Source organism: Phoca vitulina, unplaced genomic scaffold, assembly GCF_004348235.1.
Source record: "Phoca vitulina isolate PV1807 unplaced genomic scaffold, GSC_HSeal_1.0 scaffold7, whole genome shotgun sequence".
Classification (NCBI taxonomy): domain Eukaryota; kingdom Metazoa; phylum Chordata; class Mammalia; order Carnivora; family Phocidae; genus Phoca; species Phoca vitulina.
In genome coordinates this window covers 19,937,825-19,947,869 of record NW_022589710.1, presented here as the reverse complement: position 1 = coordinate 19,947,869, position 10,045 = coordinate 19,937,825, and the positions used below count along the sequence as shown (strand labels likewise).

The following is a 10,045-nucleotide window of genomic DNA, read 5'->3' as shown; positions in this document are numbered from 1 at the left end:
TAAAAAAAAAAAAAAAAAAAAAAAAAAGTATGTTTACAGTATGTACAAGATACTAAGTGCTAAGGAAAAAAAAAAAAAAAAGAGAGAGGATGATGTAGTAAGTCAATTATACAGATATGGAGAGCAAGAAAATTCCAGGCAGCAGAAAGAGCAGTTCTGAGACAAGTCCTTGTTTAGCGCATTCACAGAAACATAGATAAGCAAGAAGGGCAATACGCTGGATTTGCTTAAATATCCCTCAATTTGGTTTGAGTCCTTCCTAATATTTGGCTTTACTAAGTACATCACAGTACATCTTCTCATGTAAATGCCCATTTTTGAAAAGCTATTTTTTTGGGTTATATTCTCAAATTTCAATATGCTAACATGTAGCATAAACCTTAAAATTAAGTATATCTTGACCTACCAATAACACTTGTAGAATTTTCTCTTAAAGAAATAATGAGGAATCCACAGGCAACTATTAGAAGGATTAGACTAACAAAGTTGCTAGATAAAAGAGAAATACATAAAAAGTGACATTTCTATACTTAGAAATAATTCTTTTTAAAGTCCATTTTAAAGAATTAATCATTAACAAGGGTGTTCACTGCAGCATTTTTCCCAGGAAAATAATCATCTGTTGGTTCACCATGCAGTCCAGTCCATACCACTCCAAATAAAAATACTAATTTCTCATAATGAGCTAGTTGCCACAACCAATGGTAAGTCTTTATCCTTAGATTTCTATTAAGCCTCCATTTCTTTCTTAAAATTCTTTACATCTCCAAGAAGCAAATCTATTATGATACCAACCTCCGAATCCCCTTGCCTCATTTATAATCTTGCCTCTTTTCCACTCTCAAAAAGTATTTGTTTTGTATCTCTACTATAGCACTCCTACAATGGCTGAAATACATAATCATCATTGGTCCTCCTCCTTCCCTTGGTCATAATGGATAAAATATCTCTGCTCCTAGTAAAGGTCACACCCTGAACTCATGAATTGATCATTTCTCCCACCCATCTTCTCAAGAATGGTGGATCTTAAATTATCTTTACTCTCCACTTATCAGTTTCTCTCAGTGTCTTAAATCACTTCCAATAGCATTCAAACATGTAAATGTTTTTCTTCTTCTTCTTCTATATAATTTGTAACATATATACGACAATTCAGCTTAAAAACAAATAAAGGATAATCAATCATAACCTATGTTAAGGATCTGGATTTTGGGGGCGCCTGGATGGCTCAGTCGTTAAACGTCTGTCTTCGGCTCAGGTCATGATCCCAGGTTCCTGGGATCCAGCCCCCCATCAGGCTCCCTGCTCAGCAGGAAGCCTGCTTCTCCCTCTCCCACTCCCCCTGCTTGTGCTCCCTCTCTCGCTGTGTCTCTCTCTGTCAAATAAATAAATAAAATCTTTACAAAAAAATTTTTTTAAAAATTAAAAAAAAATATCTGGATTTTGTTTTAAGGACAAAGCCAATGAAGTTGTACAAGCTTCTTATCTCTACTTCTGTAACCTCTATTTCCTCTTCAATTTGGTTTCATCACTCTCTAAAATTTGCCAAGGTAACAATCTTCTTGTTCATTAAGTCCAATTAAACATTTCCTAATTCATCTTCCTGATCTACTCCTTACAGCATCCAACAGTAATGATGACTTCCTACTTGAAAGGTTCTCCTTTCTTGCCTTTTCTGACATATCACATTCACCTAGCTTTCCTCCTACCATTCTGAAGAATTTTTTTTTCTTCACAACAGTCCTTTAAGAATTGGTGGCACCCAAGATTTTGTCCTCAACTCTCTCCTTTTCTCAACCGACACTCTCCTTGGGCTGATAACGTTCTTCCATTTGATATATTTCCTTCACTTGGCTTCCAAGTCACACCATCACCTCTTTCTATCTCACAATCACTCTTCCTCCTGAGCACTAGTCTCCTCAGGCACTTGATCTTTCTTTCAAGGTCATCTACCCCTCTCTATCTCCATTAACTCCCAATCTCACACGGTTTTAAATGCAAATACTAATTATATGCCAACTCCCAAATTCTATCTCCAGCCCTTTTTTCCAGACTCCAGATCCATATATCTAACTGCTACTTTTATCATCTACACATACACAACCATTTCAAATTACAAAATGTCCCTAAGTGAACTTCTGATCTCTCCCCCAAAACCTGCTCTATCCATTGCCTTCCCCAAATCTGCTGACAGAAAATCCTCCTTTCAGTTGCTCAGGCTGAAAATCTTGGGAGTCATCCTTAACTCTTCTTTCTCTCACACCCAACCACTTTGTTATGGAACCTTTCATATATATTCAGCATCCCACTTCTTACAATTCTCATTCAAACCACTCATCTCTCATCTAGAATACTATTACAGTCTTCTATAACCTTCTATAGATAACCGTCTTCTTCCCTTTTGCTGCACCCCACCCCTACCTCCCTGTCCCCAGTCCATTCTCAGCGTAGCAGATAGTATTCTTTCTAAAACATAAATAAGACCATGCCACTCCACTGCTCTCACAGAGTAAAAGTCAATGTCCTTGAAATGGCCCACTGTCCCCCTCCTACCATTTATCTTTTGACCTCATCTTCTCGACTCTTGCCCTCACTCACCCCCAGCCACACTGACATCTTGTTTTCTCTAAAACAGACCATATTCTCCAGCCTTAGAGCCTTTGAATGGCTGTCTCCTCTATCCAGAGTGATCTTCTCCCAGATGCCTTCCTTACCTTCTCCTTTGTTGATATGTCACCTTCTCGGGGTGTCTGACTCTTGATTTCGGCTCAGGTCATGACCTCCGAGTCCTCAGATTGAGCCTGGTGTGGGGCTCTGTGCTCAGCAGAGTCTCCTTGAGATTCTCTCCCTCTCCCTCCCAACACCCGCTCCCAAACCCACTCCCTCTCTCTTTCTCTCAAATAAATAAATCTTAAAAGGAAGGAAGGGAGGGAGGGAGGGGGAGGGAGAGAGGAAGAAATACTGGTCACCTTCTCAGTAAGACCTACCTGGGCAATCCTATTTAAAAATGTAACTTGCTGGGGCGCCTGGGTGGCTCAGTTGTTTAAGCGACTGCCTTCGGCTCAGGTCATGATCCTGGAGTCCCGGGATCGAGTCCCGCATCGGGCTCCCTGCTCGGCGGGGAGTCTGCTTCTCCCTCTGACTCTCCCCCTCTCATGCTCTCTCTCTATCACTATCTCTCTCAACAAATAAATAAAAAATCTTTAAAAAAAAAAAAAAAAAAAAAATGTAACTTGCTCCCATCCCCGGCATACATGATCCCTTTTACCATATTTGATCCCCTTTACCGTCCTCTATTTTTTTCTTTTAGCCATAATATTATACTATAACATAGTAAATAATTTACTCATTTAGTATACCCAACATAAAAATTAACCATTCCCTTCTTTTTATTCACAGTACTACTGCTATAGTTTAATCATTATCTCCCCACTAGACCAGTATTTTTCAAACTGCAGACTGCTCCAGACCAGCTTTTTCTCTTTTTGCAAATGAAAACTAAAATGGAAAAAAATTTTATCAGAGTGCTTCGCACATAGTAAAGGTATATTCTTTTGTGACATCTGCTGTGATTATACACACACACACACACACACACACAATTCAATTATTGCATACTGAGTTGCATGACACACTGAAGACACTTATTTGTGAAAGAATGAATGAATGAAAGCATGTCATCATATACTGCTATGATTTCAATTACCAGCTATTTGTGATAATCCTGAGACACCATTTATTGAACAAGTATTCTGCTGAATGCCATTTACCCATTTTTAAGAATGGGAAAAACAAAACTAAGATTGAATAATTTGTCAAAGGTTATATGGTTAGTAAGGAAGAGAGACAGGATTCTAACCCATGCTAACACCAAAACTCTCCCCACTCTCTAAAAACTTCTGCAGCCAAGAAATTCTATTTTTGTTGAAGTTTGGTTTTGTTTTCCAGTTCAGCTCCTTTCCACTTCAAGGCCTTAGTGTACCCAGTTTCTTCCATCTGGAATACTCTCCTACCCCTATACCCCATCCCCACTTAGAACCCTCAATCTAGCTGAAGCCTACTCATTCCTCTGTGGGTGAAGTTTAAACATCACTTCGTAAAATGTTTTCCCATACACTCCAAATTAGTTAGCTTCCCTCAGTGATGCTTCCACAGCATTCTGTCTTTTTCTCCATAGCAAAAATCACATTTGTGGTACTTGTTTGATATCATCTTTCCTACTAGATTACAAGTTTCTTGTGAGTAAGGACCAGATCTACCAATACATAGGGATAGAGTACACCGGGAGGACTAGTACTACACACTCAATTCATTGAATAATAAATAAATAGTATCAGAGTCCTTAGTCCCCCCAGACTAAAAACTAATATATTATTTTCATAGCCACATGAGAAGTTGTATAATAAAGTACTTGGGCTTTAGGGGCACCTGGGTGGCTCAGATGGTTAAGTGTCTGCCTTTGGCTCAGGTCATGATCCCAGGGTCCTGGGATGGAGTCCCGCAGGGAGCCTGCTTCTCTCTCTCCCTCTACTGTTCTCCCTGCTTGTGCTCTCTCACTCTCTCTGTCAAATAAATAAAATCATTAAAAATAAATAAATAAATAAAGTACTTGGGCTTTAGAGTCGGACAGAACTGAATTAAAGATCTGGCCCAGTTACTCATCAGGGAACACTGAGCAAGATACTTAACCTCTCTAAGCCTCATTCACAAAATAATCACAAATACCTTGCCATAAAGATTAACTATCCTCTTCATTCACACTGCTATTACTACAGTTCAAGTAATTATCATCTCCCCTTTTTTTTTTTTTTAAGTTTATTTAAGCAATCTCCACACTCAACATGGGGCTCTAACTCACAACCCAGAGATCAAGAGCTGCAGGCTTTACTGACTGAGCCAGCCAGCCAGGAGTCCCTATTTTATATCCCCTCTTGAGTAATGTTTTTCAATTTTCAGACTGCTTCAAATCAACTCCTCATTTTTTTTTAATGGAAAAATACAGAATTGAAAACAATGTATCAGAGTTCACGCACACATTGAGGGCATATTGTTGAAATACATACAGAATGCAACTGGTGTTTATTGGGATGCAATATTACATGTACAACCTATTATGGGTCGCAGTCAAAAAATTTGAAAAATACTGCTACACTACTGCTACAGATAAATAAATAAATAAATTATTAATTATTAATAAATTAATATTACTGTAATATTAAATACAGAACAGAGGCCATGGTTTTATTCACTACTGTGTTCCTAGAACCTAAAACAGTGTCTAGTATATAATAGCACACTAAATCTCTGTTGAAAAAGTGAGTGACAAATCTGGCCCCAGCTTAACTTTTCAAACATACTAATCCTACAGTATTCCTCCTCATTGCTATTTACAGAGCCCAATGTATTTTTCATGTCCAAACCTTGGCTTACTCTATTCTCTTAGACTAACAAAACTTTCCTCCTTTTCTCAAACAATGCCTTCTTACTACATTTCACTTTCTTATAAAATCTTATTAGAGGCCCAAAGTCCACAACCATGAAAGGAAACATGATAAATTATAATGTGACTATGTAGTACATTAAAAAATACAGTTTTATATCATACATTCAACTTTTAGTTCAGTTATAGCATACATTAAACATTTCACTAACAATTTAGCATGCCATCTTAAAATTTAAAAGGTCTTTTGGAGGATCACTTAACCCATACTTAATTAAAAATGTGAAGTCTAATTTAATACCTCTCTCTTAACTCCCTATAGGCACTCAAAATCACACCATGTATTATTCTTTTCATAAACAGAGCAACACAAAAATATCTAAAGTCATCACTAAGGACTAAAAAGTCAGTAATCTGAGTATTGCAAATCAACTAGCTTTGCAATCTACAAGTTACTCTGTTCCTCATCCACAGATAAGCCAATTTGAAGACACAAGTTGTTAAGAAGAGACTATCATAGGGTGCCTGGGTGGCTCAGTTGGTTAAGCGACTGCCTTCGGCTCAGGTCATGATCCTGGAGTCCCTGGATCGAGTCCCGCATCGGGCTCCCTGCTCGGCAGGGAGCCTGCTTCTCCCTCTGACCCTCCCCCCTCTCATGTGCTCTCTCTCTCTCATTCTCTCTGTCTCAAATAAATAAATAAAATCTTTAAAAAAAAAAAAAAAAAGAAGAGACTATCATAACCACTGGTTTTGGCAACTGTTTTAGAGGCTAAGAAGAATGTTCACAGATTGACCTTTTTAATTTCCACATATTAAACACTTAATATGTTCCAGAAACTTAACTTTATATACATATATTTACATAAATGACTGCATCACCTCCAAGTCTTTGGGGGAAAAAAAAAATCACCATTTGACTGGAACTACTACTTTCTTTCTCCTTTTGACTATTTTTCACACACACACACACAAAATCCTATGTTTCATGCAGATTAGTTATTAACATACCACAAAAGGTTCTGTTCTTTTCCTTATTTATTTTTTAAGATTTTTAAATAATCTCTACACCAGATGTGGGGCTTGAACTCATAACCCCGAGATCAAAAGTCACGTGCTCTATTGACTGAGGTGGCCAGGTGCCCATTCTTTCTCTTTATGACATGCGTGTACACACATCTTTTATAATTTGATTTATAAAATCTTTTTCTTACTCAACTATAGGTAAGCAAGCAAAAATATTACCAAATACTCTGACACTACAAAAACCCTGTTTTTCAATTCTCACTTCAAGTATCTCATACCACCTACTAATTAGGCATCTTTGGTCAACCCCTAATTATTCCAGAGTTCACAATCTAGGAACTAGAGTTCTTTAGCACAACTCCTTTCGTTCACTTTATCCCTACCAGAAGCTGAACAGTGGAAAGTTCCAACTTGTGCAACTCTAGAATGAGGTTATAAATGGGAGGGGGGAGGGGGGTACCTGACAGGTTTTTTTTCCAATCCTCTTAAGATCCCAGAGAGACCAAAACACTTAAGTTCCAACATGAGCTTCATACTTCCCTGTATAAAATGTGTTTTCTTAAGCTTCAACCTTTCCAGCTGTAAAAAAAAGTTTAAAGTATTTCTGAACAGACTGGATCAGTTGCCAAATAACCTCAAGTCCTTAAAGAGAAGGCAACATGAACATCAAACTAAAAACAATTTAATCGGCATAAAATAATATAGTATTGTAATATCATCAATAACACATTAAGAGCAGTACGACTTATTAAAGATGTGATTTCAGAGCGAGAAAAACACCAGTGCTGGTTTCTGATTACAAAAGGTAAATACTGTTTTTAAATAGGTGTCTTTAAAAGATCCTACTAGGATCTTTAATGTCTGATTTTTCTGATTATGCTATGCTGCCAGAAGCTCTGGCTGATCTTTGGGGTGCTGTGACTCAGTGTCCCAACAGTGTGGCTTGTGTAGTCGGAACGCGTAACGTGCCACTACATGGCGCCTACAAGCTTTTAACAGAATTTGAATTCTCTCAATCCTCTGACGGCTACTATTGAGCCCCTTCCACTTCCAGTCGTCCCAGCACACTGGTTTCCAGCTCTTGGGAAACCTAGGGCTTCAGACTTAACCCCCAAAACGCTTCCTAAGTCAACGTGGAGGCCCGCATTTCCCCGCCCTTCTTCATAAGGCGCACTCGTCAGAGAAACGTTTGGTCTAACTAAGAAAAGTAACCTCGCCCTGCTCCACCCAACAGGTGGGAAGGAGAAAGGAATGGACAGCTGGGAGCCGAGGCCAGGCCAGGCCTCAAACAGGGCGGCTGAGGGAGGCCGCAACCCCAGTGCGGCCTGAAACAAGGCAGGCCCCTTCCTGCCCCGCCAATCACCCCCCCCGCACCCCGCCCGGCCAATTCCAAGACGCCCGCCCCGGCTGACCTGACGACGGATGCCACTCAATGCCATGAGCCGCAGTCTGGGCCAACCGAGCCGAAGATGGCACTTCCACCGTCTCCGTCCCACAGACTCCGCAGCAGCCGCCACTAGCACCAGTGCCGCCTCGTCGAGAGCACGGCGCGCATGCGTCGGTGCCCCGGAGGCGAAGGAATCACGTGGTAACGCTGCGCGCAGGCCTCGCCCTCCGCGGGATCCTGGGGCGGGGGGGAGGGGCAGTTGGCCCCGCCCCTTCTCCGCCCGGTCTCCGCCCCGCGGCCGCCGCCGAAGACCCGGCAGCGGCTCCTGCTGTTTTCTCACCGGTGTGGGGGACTTTCTAAGCCAAAAGACAGTGTTAAGGGCCTTTTACATCCTTGATCTTAAACACAGACAGCGCTCCACCCCTCCAAAGGAAAATATTGTCTTTGGGGACAAATCTAAGGTTTTCCCAACAATTGCCCAGCTTTTACCCCTTTACCTACTAAACATGAACAGAAATTCAGCCTTAAATCTCTACTTCAGGATGATATAGACTCTGGGTCCTCTCAGGTTTCCTCAAGAGGAAACATTAAAAAAAAAAGGAAACAATAGAGGAAACAAGTTAGGGGCTTGGGGAATTGATCATTAAAGGGTTATATGAAATTATCCTCTGGACAAATGAAGGCTGCTTACATTGACAGTATTAGCAGTCCTTTTCAGTTACATTCCCATCCTCACTTTAAAAAAAATTTTTTTTTTTCCGAATCTGGCCTCTCTCCTATTTGCGCTACAAGGTTCCTGAGTTCACCCACCACTTGCCATGCAATCTCTGTTGAAGGTTCAGTAGTATCACAGTTGGGTTGCGAGTTCCTCCTTTGGAATCTGATTCCAAAAATATATATATATTTTTTAAAGATTTTATTTATTTGACAGGGAGAGACATAGTGAGAGAGGGAACACAAGCAGGGGGAGTGGGAGAGGGAGAAGAAGGTTTCCAGCAGAGCAGGGAGCCCAATGCGGAGCTCGATCGCAGGACCCTGGGATCATGACCTGAGCTGAAGGCAGACTCTTAAGGACTGAGCCACCCAGGCACCCCTGATTCCAAAAATATTTCTCTGCAAGATGATGTTTCCTATCTACAATGCTGTTAATCATAAATCCTCTCAGTAGCATCTTTGCTTTCAAATATCAAAATCAGGGGCGCTTGGCTAGCTCAGTCAGAGGAGCCTGCTACTCTTTAACTCAGGGTAGTGAGTTTGAGCCCCAATTTGGATATAGCGATTACTTAAATGAATAAATAAACCCTTAAAAAAATCAGTCTTCTTACTGACTGCATTTCACTTTCATCAAACTGCATGTAGTTGCAGCTTTCCCTTTCCATTGCTTCTACTATTGAAGCTAACTTTTGGATTCTCAGGGCAGCTATGCTTTTTACTGGTTTAATCAGCAACTTTTAGATGTTTACTATGGGAAGGAAAGTTAAGGAAGTAATCTATTAGGAACTGGCTCTAATTGCTATGCTGCCTTCACTCCTTTTCTGGTTCTTCCAATCTTTCCTAAACTTATTTCAAATTCTTCATCAGTAAGTAAGATTAGCTCTGAGATCCCATCCCCCTCCTATAGCCATTTTATAAAAATCTATCTACTTCTTCATCTTTATTCACTGTAGATTCATTGTTTCCCTTTAGTTTTCTACATCTTACCTTTCCAGAGAGTGCTCTTGCTCCCACTCTCCTGCTTGAAAATCTCCACTAGTTTTCCTCCATAAATCTCTTGCCATTATGGCATCTGCTTTTTGGAGGACCCAGACTAACATAAAAACTAACCAACATAAATGTGAAATTTAATGCAATGTTTTTTCTCCTAATTGATTCCATTACCTTCCATATGTCAGTGACTTACGCAGTGGACATTTTTTATTTTTTTTAGCATATGAAACCCCTCCCTCTGGGACATCCCCACCACTTTCTGAAGTAGAGAGCCTACATCCCACTGTAGAAGCTGAAACTACCTGATACTTTCTTAGTCCCCCTCCACCACCACACACACACACACACAAACACACACACACACACACACACTCTTAGAGATATGAACACAGGGCTCGTAGGGCCAACATCCAGTGTGGCAGTGTGTGGTATCAGTGGGGTGATGTGGTGGCTCTCTTCTGTAATACTAGCAGGCTAGTGGACTAGCT

At 40.4% G+C, this 10,045-nt stretch overlaps 1 protein-coding gene across 2 annotated transcripts in view; it reads right to left on the bottom strand.

Moving 5' to 3' along the window:
- PRPF39 (pre-mRNA processing factor 39) overlaps positions 1–8,029 on the bottom strand; it is a 38,884-nt gene extending 30,855 nt beyond the window's left edge. The window contains exon 1 of one of the 2 annotated variants that reach the window (XM_032405018.1): positions 7,876–8,029. The gene's annotated coding sequence lies outside the window, so the exon portion shown is untranslated. The remainder of the gene's footprint in view (positions 1–7,875) is intronic. The other variant, XM_032405020.1, reaches the window with a different exon arrangement.
- Positions 8,030–10,045: the final 2,016 nt, after the last annotated feature.